The 12,485-nt window shown below is 42.0% G+C and overlaps 1 pseudogene; it reads left to right on the forward strand.

Moving 5' to 3' along the window:
* Positions 1–152: 152 nt before the first annotated feature.
* LOC113588774 lies at positions 153–12,266 on the forward strand (annotated as a pseudogene).
* The last annotated feature ends 219 nt before the right edge of the window (positions 12,267–12,485 follow it).

Raw genomic sequence — 12,485 nt, forward strand, 5'->3', positions numbered from 1 at the left:
CCACACCAGCATTGGAGAGCCCAACTACTAAATCTCTGCCTACTACTACTATGCATTTGTCAAGTTGAATGTACAACACAGTTTCATCACCATACTTCTTTTTATTGTCCAGGGACACCCACATAAAACAAACCAGTGCAGCATGATAGACGATGAACGATGAGCGTGAATAAGGGACACGCACATAAACGTTACTACTAACACGAACACTAAACGATGCCCGGCGACCCTCTCTACACACACACGGGTTTAAATACACACAGATCAATGGCGTGGGAACAACGTGCAGGTGTCTCAGAACAAGCCTGCAAAACAAGAGGGCAGTCAGGCAAAACAGTCAATTAACAAGTCCCACAGCACGTACCACGTGATGCGTCCCGTTACAGATCTAAATCATGGCATAGAAAGACAATTAAATATACCAATTAATTACTTAATCAGCTAATCTTTTAGACTGTCTCCCAAAGAGGTGAAGTCATGCAGGCCACATGGTGTCGGCACGACAAACAGCAAGTGCATCTCTGGTTCACTGTAGAACAGGAGCCAATGAATAAATAAAAAAGAGAAGAAAAAGAATGTCTGGAACGATGGTGACACGCCACGTGTGCTCCAACTGAGTCAGCCTGTCAGTGATAAGCCCATTTTTAAATGTAGAAACAAAAGATGCGAACTCGTTCTGCAGATCTGGTACAGGAATGTTTTTCTCCAACAGGCATCAACTTCTAACAGGGACAGAATGTCTGTGCATAAAAACCAATGTTGTTTTTGCCTATAAACACTGACACTGTTGCAACTGTCTCTCCCACCTTCAGACAAACAGACTGGGACTTGTGAAAAACCAGAGAGTCCTTGAAATGTCGTACATCAGTGGGCAGATGGAGTGGCCCTGGTGTCTACTAGGAGGTCATGCTCCTGGACTCTTATCTTTGTACTTTGTTTTACTTGATGCAGTTGCACTTTTAATTCATTGAAGGATGGTATTTAAACCGTCATTTACTTTAAATGATTCTGTCATGCACACACAAACATGCCAAAACCATCTTACAACGCTTTGGTAGCTGCTCTCAGACAAATTACCTCACGAAAGAGAAAATGTCTCACCTTTTGTGCATAAAAATGAGAGCTTATGAATTCAACTGTTAAGTACACCTTTTCAGTAGCACGTTGGACTATGAAAGCAAGAAATTACATGCAATTAACTACACATATATAGATGTTTACATATGGAGTATACTTTCAGTGCTGGAAAAATGTATTATTACTACTACTACTGTATTTTCATAGCTTTTTAGCCTACATAAAATGATCAGTATTTACCAGCTATCTTTCCCTTGGTTCAGTTAAATATAGATATTCTTAGGATATAAATACAAGCGCCTAACTAGTTTCTGAATTAACCTCTACTAATTTAAATATACCATTACTGATCTAAATTTACTTCTATTAATTTAAATATGCCTCTACTAATTTAAATACACCATTACTAATCTAAATGTACTTCTATTCATTTCAACTAATTTGTTTGTGTGAAAGGAATTGGAGAATTTCAGACTGTCAAAAAAGGCAATACGGTGTTTCACATTGTTGTTTTATGACCATTTCATGTAAATAATAAATTTATAGGTGGATGCTGTTTACTCTGGAACTCTATTCGATTACATCTTTGTGCTTGCAGGTCCCTCTCCTTTTAAAAACCATCTGAACACAAACTTTTCCAGAGAGTCCTAGTAGTGTTTTATTATATGGTGTTATTTATTAATGAGGTAGTTAAGATAGAAACATTTTCAAAATAAAACATCATATGATACAACATATTATAACCAGATGTTACAGTCAGAAAGTAGTTCATGCTTTCATAAACCCTGGATTAGACTACTAATCTAGGAGTTCTGTGTTAGTAGGTGACTGCCCAAATGTCTCCTTTAGTAAGATTCACCTGTTTCAGAATGCAGAAAATTCACTTGCTTCAGTCTGCTTGTAGGGGCCCCAAAGGAAAGAGCAGAACCTTATTTTTGTCAGCCAATGAGACTGGAGATATGTTTGCTCGTCCAATCAGCACAAACCCTAAAGACTGCATACAAGCAAACTTAGTCAGCTCATGTAATGTAACTGTCTCAGTTGCAATCTAAATTCTGTCTTATTTTACAAATTGTTTCTTCTGGGGCTTCTAACAGGTATTGAGGTTTACACTGTGTTGTTACCCAGACAAGAAACATGGACAGGGGTACAAACCTACGCATGATTGGGAGGTGTTACATAGCCGGGAATGACTTGACCTTGGACCCAGATGGAGATGACCAGTGGCAGTTGAAAAATGAAGTGTGTGACCCCAACACCAACCATCTTAGAGAAGGCATGTGCAACATGGGGATCTCAGCTACTATCACACAGACAGAGGTCATCGCAGGTGCTCCTGGCTGCTATAACTGGCAAGGTAAAAAGGCTTTTTCTCATTTAAACCAGCCTAGTCAATCATTATTTCAATGGTTCAGTAAATATTGTGGGTTCCCTTCATAACTGTGTTGTCTTGTTCTCCAGGAAATTCATTTGTGATTTACAGAAACCCTGACGACATGTATGACACTCAGGAGACCAAGTTTCCAGACATTAATGATGGAAATATATATATGGGTAAAGATTTCTATGTTTATACTTTGAATTGCTCACAACTGCAAATTAAGATGTCACGTTTTTCAAGTGTCTTGTGATACTGCTGCTACTATCTTTACTCTATTTAATTCAAATTGGAAAGAAGTTTTGATGAAGCAGCTGGTTTTGTTTGCATTTTCAGCAGATGTTTGATGGAGTCGTTGATTTACGTCAGGAAGGAGAACAGCCTTCCTGAGCTACAGAAGCAGTTCCCTCTGGAGGGGGAGCAGGTCGGCTCCTATTGTGGTAGTAGCTTTGCTGTTGTGGATCTCAATAATGCTGCTTCCGAAATAATATGCTGTTGCAAAACATTTATTCAAATATATAAACTCATTTAAAAAAATTACCTAGTCTGTGATTTGTAGATTTTGTCAAACGGCAGTTTCCATAAATAGAACAGAGCTACTCTCAAACTGTAGTATTGTGCTCTGCTGCCAACTGGTGGTGACAATTTTACATAACATGAAAACTTTGTCCCATTAGACTTTGCAGTCGGTGCACCCTATTATGGCTCAGGCAGGGTTTGTGTATAGATGGGCAGCCAAACTGGCATTTCGAACAAACCTAGTCAGGTAAGAAAAAGCTTTTTTTCAGTCATCTTTAGAAGCCTGCAAATGTAGTAGAGAAAACCTGTAGAGAAAACTAGCCGTGTTGACCATATAAGATCAAACCCAAGCTCAGGTAACGGTCATGAAAGGTTTCCCTCTAAACCTTTCTGTGGTTGTAGGTGATTGAGGGGAAAGACATTACTAATGGTGGCTTCCGGACATTTGGCTACTCCATCAGTGGGGGCCTGGATGTTGACAGGAACAGCTATCCTGATGTTGTGGTTGGATCCTTAGATGATCGTGTGGCCTTGCTAAGGTAAGTCTCTCTGTGTTTCAGCAGTTTTCTGTTTTGCATGTTGGCCAGAATATCAGTGGTAGTTTATCCTATTACGGCTGCTGCGGTTTATTTGATTATTTATGTTTTACACCTCAAGTTTTCCTCCTGTCTTAACAGGGCCCGTCCGGTGATCCACCTAAAGAAAACTTTCACTGTGACGCCCCCTACTGTTGACCCTAATGACTGCGACTCCTGGTAGGAGTTTGTAAATTTACTCCAAGTAACATCATTATGTACATGAATCCTGCACGTCAGGTTCTTAATGTGTACTAGTAACTACACTAATAAGGACACTAATATTACTAAACCTTATTATTTAAACTTCAGGAAGAACATTAGCAAGTAATCCTATAAACCTCATGTGCTGAAACAGACAGACAGACACACAGAGATAGACAGAGAGACACACACACACAGACACACAGTAAGATAGTCACATGTGGACAGACACACAAGCAAGCCATATAGACACATAATGAATTACTGGACCAACTACAATAGGTTCTGCCCTTTGGTAGGCTCTGTCATTAGACACAGACTAGACACTGCACACTGCATGATGACTGAATGACATTTACATCAATGGACATTTAAATGAACACCCCGTAACACTGAGCTAAAGGCCTTGATTTCCTGTAGCTGTGAAGTTTACCGCAGAGGCCGATCTACTTCGCCGGTCATCCGTCAGCTTTGTCGTTTTCCTTAGCAACAATAAGAACAGCCACACTGGTTACTTGTCCATGCAATCAGAGGACTGTCAGACTCTTATCCTTGGAGTGGTGGTCAGACAGGCTACTGGCCCCTGCAGTCAGGGATATATACCATTGCAATAAACCTATACACAGGAATACACACACACTTTGTAGACTCTGCAGAATATCCTCATACCCTGACAGTGCGCTGTTTCTCATGTGGTTAGCTTTGTGAGTAGCTCGCAGTATCTCCACAGTCACTCATGTTTATGATTGTAGTCTGGGAGGACTATGAGCAGTATGTGTCTGGGGCTGATCTGTTTTCCTTGCTGTAGAAGCCAGTCCGGGACAAAGTTGCACCTCTTTCCTTCTCTCTCAACGTGTCCCTGTACGAGCCTGAGCCCAGTTCTCCACAGCAGCTGCAGAGTCTGGATGCCTTTCCCGTGATCAGCCAGCAGGAGGCGCTCACGGAGAGGACGGAGGTGAGAGACGCGCCCTGGCCAGCCCACACCCCACTAGCAGGAGATTTTCCCAGTGTAAGAATCGTCACCTTCTGATGACCTCAGCGAAGCTGATCCGTCCACACCGCGACCTCTGCTTCAGGAAGGAGCTAGTAGTAGCTAGCAACTGTGTGTTAGATTTGTGCTACCCTCTACTTATGATGTTTTCAGTTGATGTTTGATGTTTTCAAGTGACTTCTAAGGTCCAATGTCTGCTCCGTGCACATGCGTTTGTATGTATCTGTTTGTGTATGTGTGTGTTTTTGTGTGTGTGTGTGTGTGTGTGTGTGTGTGTGTGTGTGTGTGTGTGTGTGTGTGTATTATGACCCTGTGGTTCTGGCTCAATGGTCTGAGGCCAATAGGACACAACATAAAGAAAACACCCAGCGATGCAAAAATTGCAATAAGATTAATCACTTTTATGATTAAATATTCAATCACACAACCACAAAATCAGGAGAACGTCAGGGTGGGCGTAAGCCGGCATAACCATGCAAATGACCTGCCGGAAACTCACTTCCCTAAACAAAAAGACAAAAGAAAAGAAAAATACAGCATAACTTCACTAACAGCAAAATAGAAGAAAGGGGAAAAAGAAGGCAGCCCCCCATCCCTACAGCTCCCAAAGAAGGACCAGAATATAAACACCTCAGTGCACATACAACGATTCGTATGAAGCCGGTACCTCTTATAGCACTCTGGGTAACGCCTAAGCAGAACCTCCCTAAGCTTCTTACAAAGCCAGCGACTGTCTCTTAAGACCCTATTAGAGGAGCCTGTAACAGGCCCTACTGAAAGAACCTACCAAGTACACTTTACCGTCATAAGGCCCTATTGAAGAACATATTACAAGACCTGTGACCATGTGGAGTCTACCGCTCAAGACACCCCGGGGCAACAGTACAGTCTCAACATGCATGTTTAACCAGCAGCTAATGAGACCGTGGACCAGTCAGCTCTCAATCCTATTTGGCCAGTCACACAAAGAACCAGCCACGTGCTGGTGCTCCTGTCGCAGTACCATCTCCTGGGAGGACCTGCAACACACAACTGAAATCAAAGAGGCACAAAACGAATACAAAACGGTGGTAGCCGTAACATTGCGTGTGTGTGTGCGCGCGCGCACGTGTGTGTGTGTGTGTGTGTGTGTGTGTGTGTGTAGCCGGGACGGCCAGCAGGTCCTGCTCTATGACTCCAGCATCAAGAAACTCAGTCTGCTGGTTAGTGACCAACGCTCCCACTGCAGAGAGACCAGCAGAAGACGCCCACAATGCTGTTCTCAACATCACCATTCCACCCTCCCTCAGATACTCCGATCTTTGGTGAAACCAGCGCTTGGATTTAGGGGTTATGATCAGGTCAGGGTTACAATACAAAATGCGGTGAAGTTTTAAGCTGTTGAGCTATTTTTACTCTTGCAGAATGAAACATTGTTCTTTATGTCAGAATTTAATTCTTACTCCTATACTCCTATAGAATGAAATGATATTTCTCTTGGTAATTATTCAGAGACTGTGTGCCCCTTTCATAGCACAGCTGTTCTGTGTGAGCTGGGACAGCCTTTTACTATCAGTCAGACACTGCAGTACGATCACACAAAACCACAAGCACATGTGAACTGAGTTTATTAGATGTTTCTGTGGTAACTTCATTGGTCCTTTGTGACAGGTGGACAGTACAGTCATCTCTGAGACGTCCAGGACCGTGTTAGACATTCAAGAAATGACCTGTGTTCTCGGGTTTTTGACATGAGTGTCTCCCATGTCCCCATTTCTAAAATCGCTCCAGCACAGCTTTGTTCCCGCAGTTCTACCACCGTGTGTCCTGATGAGTGGCATCACTTTCAGGGGTTTGTTTTTGTACAGAAGCACAAGGATGTAAGGGTTAGGAGATGCTACGTGGGCTTTTCTAGGGAGCCGCACTTCTATTCTGTGTAAACTGGATACCGTCTTGTTAAATGTCTTATTTTATGTCTTATTTGATGTCCTATATTCTCTGTGCAGACTATGTATACAGAATGATTTAACACCTGTGACCAAAGTCCTGATGATTCACATTACAGACATTTATTCAAGTGTGAGTGAAGGACTGACTAATAATTTAATTCTACAAAACCTCACTACACTAACATTTACATATCATCAGGTCTGTATTTGTTTACCCTAGTAAAATGTCCTTCATCCCGGATCTAAGTCTCCTCACTTCCCGGCTGGGGCTGGGCTTCTGCTGTTTAACCTGCTGTGCTCTGTGTGTGTGTGTGTGTGTGTGTGTGTGTTCAGACTGAGTTCAGTGGGAAGGTCATGGGTGAATCAGCCATGAAATCCACCAGTAATATCGGAAGCCCAGTGAAGTTCATCTTTACGGTGGGTAACTGCTGTTACTGCTTAAGAAACAACCTCAGCAAGTTGATGTTTCCAGATTCTGCTGCCACATGGTGGCGCTGTTCTCCAGTCTGTGTAATTAGAGACAGAGACTGTATGTTTTGGGGCTTTGTGCTCTAAACCACTGCCTTTCATTTTCGCTCCGGTTTTATCGGTTCTCCAGCATGTAGTCATTGTAATAGAGCCATAGACTGCATTCCCCATGATTCCATGCGCAGCTGGCTGTGACCTCTTTCGTCTGCAGGTGAATGTGGAAGGGAAACCTCTGGAGGATCTGGGTCATCTGCAGGTGGACTTTGAGTGGCCCAGTGAGGTGGAGAATGGGAAGTCGCTTCTGTACCTGTCAGAAATCAAGATGACGAGCACCTCAAACTCCGTTTGTGTTCCACCGGGAGACATTGTGAACCCACTCAACCTACTGGTGAGACAGGAGAAATGTTTCTTTCTGATTTCATAGAGTACTGGATTTCCCAACTGAACCCAAAACCCACACACAGAGGCATGATGAGTGGCAGGTCTTCAGTCCAGAACAAAAAAAAACAAAAACATGAGTCACACACAAATCAACAGTCTCCTTAATAAACATATTTCCTGATCATATTGGTTGAAGATGCATCTAACAATAAAGTCTCATAATTTGAAATGTCAACATTCTTTACTGTCGTGTGTCCAAAGCACAATGACACTCCTACAAATGTGCTGTTGCTAGGTGTCCGAGCGTCAGAAGGAGCGGAGGAAGAGGGAGGATGAAGGCTCTCCTGAGTCTGTCCACTCAGTCACACAACCCTCTCTTAACCTGCAGGGCGGCCGTAAGAGATTTTCCTTGGTCAGTTCATCAGTCACTCCACCATTTTGTTGTTTAGTTGCTAGGCAACCTGCTCAGACATAAGACTTTTCCACATCTTTTCAGCACTGGTATGCAGCGACCTTGACATGATATGATGCTCACTACTCAGTGATTCCCCTTCACCCACATCCTCCTGCAGAGCTGTGGAAGAGGAGGAGCGTGATGTCAGACCTTTAGCTGTCTGTTACGCAACATGAGCAACCTGGCCATGCTGATGGTCCAAGCGTACCTGTGGAGATCAGTTGCTCAAATCCCTTTACACACACCATACTCTTCCTCCTCTCCTCTTCATCAGAATGTTCTTTGGGCAAAGCAAAGCAGGTTTGGAAACTGCCTTAGCTCTATCAGTCTTTGGTTTCTGTTATTCTGCCACATTGGAGTACTCAGGCAGTCAACGAATCTTGATTTGGTATCAATACTTTAAACCTTCATATTATTTATCTGTGTAAATAAGGGACATAGGGACAGCGTTCAACAAATTTAAATATTAGACAAAGATAACACAAGTAAACACAAAGTTTAACTTTTTGGAAGGTGTATGTCCCATTACATCTGGTGTAAAAGTAACACAGCATTTCTGAAAAGGACCATCATACCAACAGTAAAATATGGTGGTGGTAGTGTGATGGTCTGGGGCTGTTTTTCTGCTTTAGACTTGCTGTGGTAAATGGAACCATGAATTCTGCTGTCTACTAAAAAATCCTGAAGGAGAATGTCTGGCCATCTGTTTGTGACTTCAAGCTGAAGTGCACTTGGGTTCTGCAGCAGGACAATGATCCAAAAACACACCAGCAAGTCCACCTATATATATATATATATATATATATATATATATATATATATATATATATATATATATATATATATATATATATATATATATATATATATATATATGTGTATGTATAAGTCTCTATAAATGTATAAGTCTCTAATTTCTTCACAAGAACACTAATAATAATAATAATAATAATAATAATAATATTCAATTTAAGTTTCATTTGTATAGTTTTATAGTTTATATAGTGCCTTTCCCATACTGAAGGTTGCTTTATAATACGGAGGAGAGAGCTTTAAAGGAGGAAAGTGAAGAGCAGAGATGGAGAGATTGTAGTAATGTACTGCTCATTAAGGGGGTGCAACACCATGCAGAGATTTGTATATGAGCAAAGATTGTATCTTAAGGGTTGATTTCAAATGCTCTGAACTCAAAACAAAATCTTAATCAAAAATGCACCTGAAAAATTCAACTGGTCTCTTCGCTTCATCCGTGTGAACATATATTCAGCGGAAAGAAAAATGACACCACTAAAGATTACAGTCTTTCTTCCCCTGCCATGTTTTTCTGTAATTTGTCCATTTTGTCCTTCTTCTGCCCTAATCTTCATCCCCATTTAGACTAAGTTCATCAGCCTTTAGGAAGAGCTGCCTTTTTATTAAGAGTTCTCACTTCTGATTCTTAATACTGTCTTTTGTGCTTTTTATAGTATTACTAAATATAAACTGTAAATTGTGACATAAAAATTGACACAATATTTTCACTCATAATAGAAGTAATGAGTTTAGTTTGTGTGCCATTTTCTACACCCCCTGGAGCAGCCGCTGCTCTGTTGTCCCGGGATATGCCATTATGGTCGGGGACTGCCCCTGACAACTAATTTAGACAATAGACAAACTATTAGCAGTGACCCAGGGACGGGCTGTTCAAATGTAGCTACACTAGCTAATTTTGCTTACGCAGCTTATACTGTATGCAACAACACTTGAATGACTTTACTATGCAGAAGAGTAAAGAAATAAATGGAATATAAAATGAAATTACGACCACCTAATGTGAATGAGTATATTTTTAAACATATCCTTTCTCTCGTGGACAACTCCTTGCATTAGTCTCTTCACTTCCTCTGCCAGCCTGAGAAAAATGTTTCCTCAGCACCATATTCAATTAACAGCTCAACTGTTTGGAAGTAGAAGTGCGTCCGTTTAGACTTCTAACCAGTTGTGTCTATGGAAAACAATAGTGGCTACATAACATAACTCAGTTTTTAGTGGAGATAACACCAGCAGGGCAACACGAGACTGCATATGAAGTTCCCCTGTGGATCGTCATTGTGTCTGTGCTGGCTGGAGTTGTTCTGCTGGGCCTCGTCATCCTGCTCTTATGGAAGGTGAGCAAAATTTACTGCCTCAGCCCCGTAGAGAAAAAAAAACAAAACTATTCAGATACTGGATCATCACAGACATTATGATATTGTGCGCTGAAAGTTTTTTTCTTTGCAACAGCACAATAACAAATCTATTTGAAAAGCATGAGTTAATATACAGCCAAAAACAACCACTGAACATTACAATGCTACACTAGTCTACAGTGCTATGCTACTATGCTATAATCAGTTGCTGAAGCTGATCCGGTCTCAGTTAAGCAACTATGCTGATTATACTAAAAATCTAAAATGAATATTATAATGCATTATGTTGTGTCAGAGTTTCTACAGACCATGCCTCCCTGACTCTCTGGGTTTGATAGGTTCATTCTAATATCAGGTTCTGCTGTGTTATGCTGGATTGCTCATCCTGTTCTTGTTGTGTTTGATTGGTGCCTGAACCCCCGGGCCAGTATCAGAGAGCTTTATGAGGCAAAGGCCCAGAAAGCTGAGATGAGAACGCAGTCATCCGATAAAGACCGACTCACAGAAGAAGAAGACTGCAGCAGGCTGGGTCATATGATCCACAGCAAACTCTCACTGTGGTGCTCGGTAACCCCTGACCTGACCTCCCTGTTGCTTCCACTGGTCAGGATGTTCGCTTTAGTTCTGTCTTTTATATCTGATTCAGGAGTTTCAGACCCACTGTAATATATTTTTGTCTTAAACCTGGATTTCTGTACGGCTGCTTTGAGAAAATGACTATGTTTAAATAAAATTGGTCAGGTCTTTTCCTCCACATCACAAGACCATCTCGTTTTCTGTCTGAACTCTTTCAAGTTCCTCACTAGCTTTTTTTTTTTTTTTTTTTTGCTTACAGACTGAAGAAATGTTTAAGATTCTGCTTGCATATTCAGTGAAGATCTGTTCTAGATTCTTCTTTTCAGAAGTCATGAGAGGCTCCTGTGATTTGTATATTCCTGCAAGTGACTCACTGTCTCTACAGGCTGCATGACCTATTTCTCCACACTCCATTTAAACCTTTGCCCTCACTGCCAACATTTCTAGAAACACCTACCATAAATGTATATACACAAATCAAGTGATGTTGTAGGTGTACAGTCACAGACTGTAGCCCATCTGTTGGCATGTGCTCTGCATTATCACTGGTCAGTTTCTCGCCATGGGACCACTGCTACTAGGATATTATTAGTGGCATGGTAGTGCCATCTTGGTAGTGCCATCTTGGTAGTGCCATAATGGTAGTGCCATCATGGTAGTGCCATCTTGTAAGTGCCATCTTGGTAGTGCCATGGCTAAGGCTGATGCGTTGTTTCAAAAATGACTTGCATCACACAGTATGAGACATCACTTCTATCCACTTTATTACACTATCACTTTCAATAATTTTCTTAATGAAAATAAATTTATTTTTAGGAGAGAAACCCACCTCTCATACTGACCTTATTATTCAAATAATAAAGAATAAACACAATAATGGATACAGTGTGGGAGGTAAGCTGAACTTAGCTGGTTGTTAAGTGGAAGCTCCTTGTGTCCCCAGTAAAAGCCCCAGTGTGACCTGGTGGTGAACTCACTGTGCTCTCTGAGTGTGCACTATGGCCTCTTTAGTGGTGCACTCACTGTGCTCTCTGAGTGTGCACTGTGGCCTCTTTAGTGGTGCACTCACTGTGCTCTCTGAGTGTGCACTATGGCCTCTTTAGTGGTGCACTCACTGTGCTCTCTGAGTGTGCACTGTGGCCTCTTTAGTGGTGAACTCACTGTGCTCTCTGAGAGTGCACTGTGGCCTCTTTAGTGGTGAACTCACTGTGCTCTCTGAGTGTGCACTGTGGCCTCTTTAGTGGTGCACTCACTGTGCTCTCTGAGTGTGCACTGTGGCCTCTTTAGTGGTGCACTCACTGTGCTCTCTGAGTGTGCACTATGGCCTCTTTAGTGGTGCACTCACTGTGCTCTCTGAGTGTGCACTGTGGCCTCTTTAGTGGTGCACTCATTGTGCTCTCTGAGTGTGCACTGTTGCGTCTTTAGTGGTGCACTCACTGTGCTCTGTGTGTGTGTAGTGTGAATTCTTCAGAAGGGCACTATCCTTCAGGACCATGCCCAGATACCACGCTATCAAGATCCACAAGGATGAGAACTACCGCTCCTGATTAAAGACTTTAGCAAGAAGCACTGGATCATAAACTGGACAGAAATTCAAAGATACCACTGAGTAGAGGACCCCCCCCCCCCCCCCCCCAAAAAAAAAAAAAAAAAAACAGAGTGGGAGAGACTCCATTGTTGCATTACTGGTGTTTACACTTGGGTTTAGACTCATGTTTACACTCAGGTTTAGACTCGTGTTGACACTTGGGTTTAGACTTGGGACT

Source organism: Electrophorus electricus, chromosome 1 (assembly GCF_013358815.1).
Source record: "Electrophorus electricus isolate fEleEle1 chromosome 1, fEleEle1.pri, whole genome shotgun sequence".
Taxonomy (NCBI): Eukaryota; Metazoa; Chordata; class Actinopteri; order Gymnotiformes; family Gymnotidae; genus Electrophorus; species Electrophorus electricus.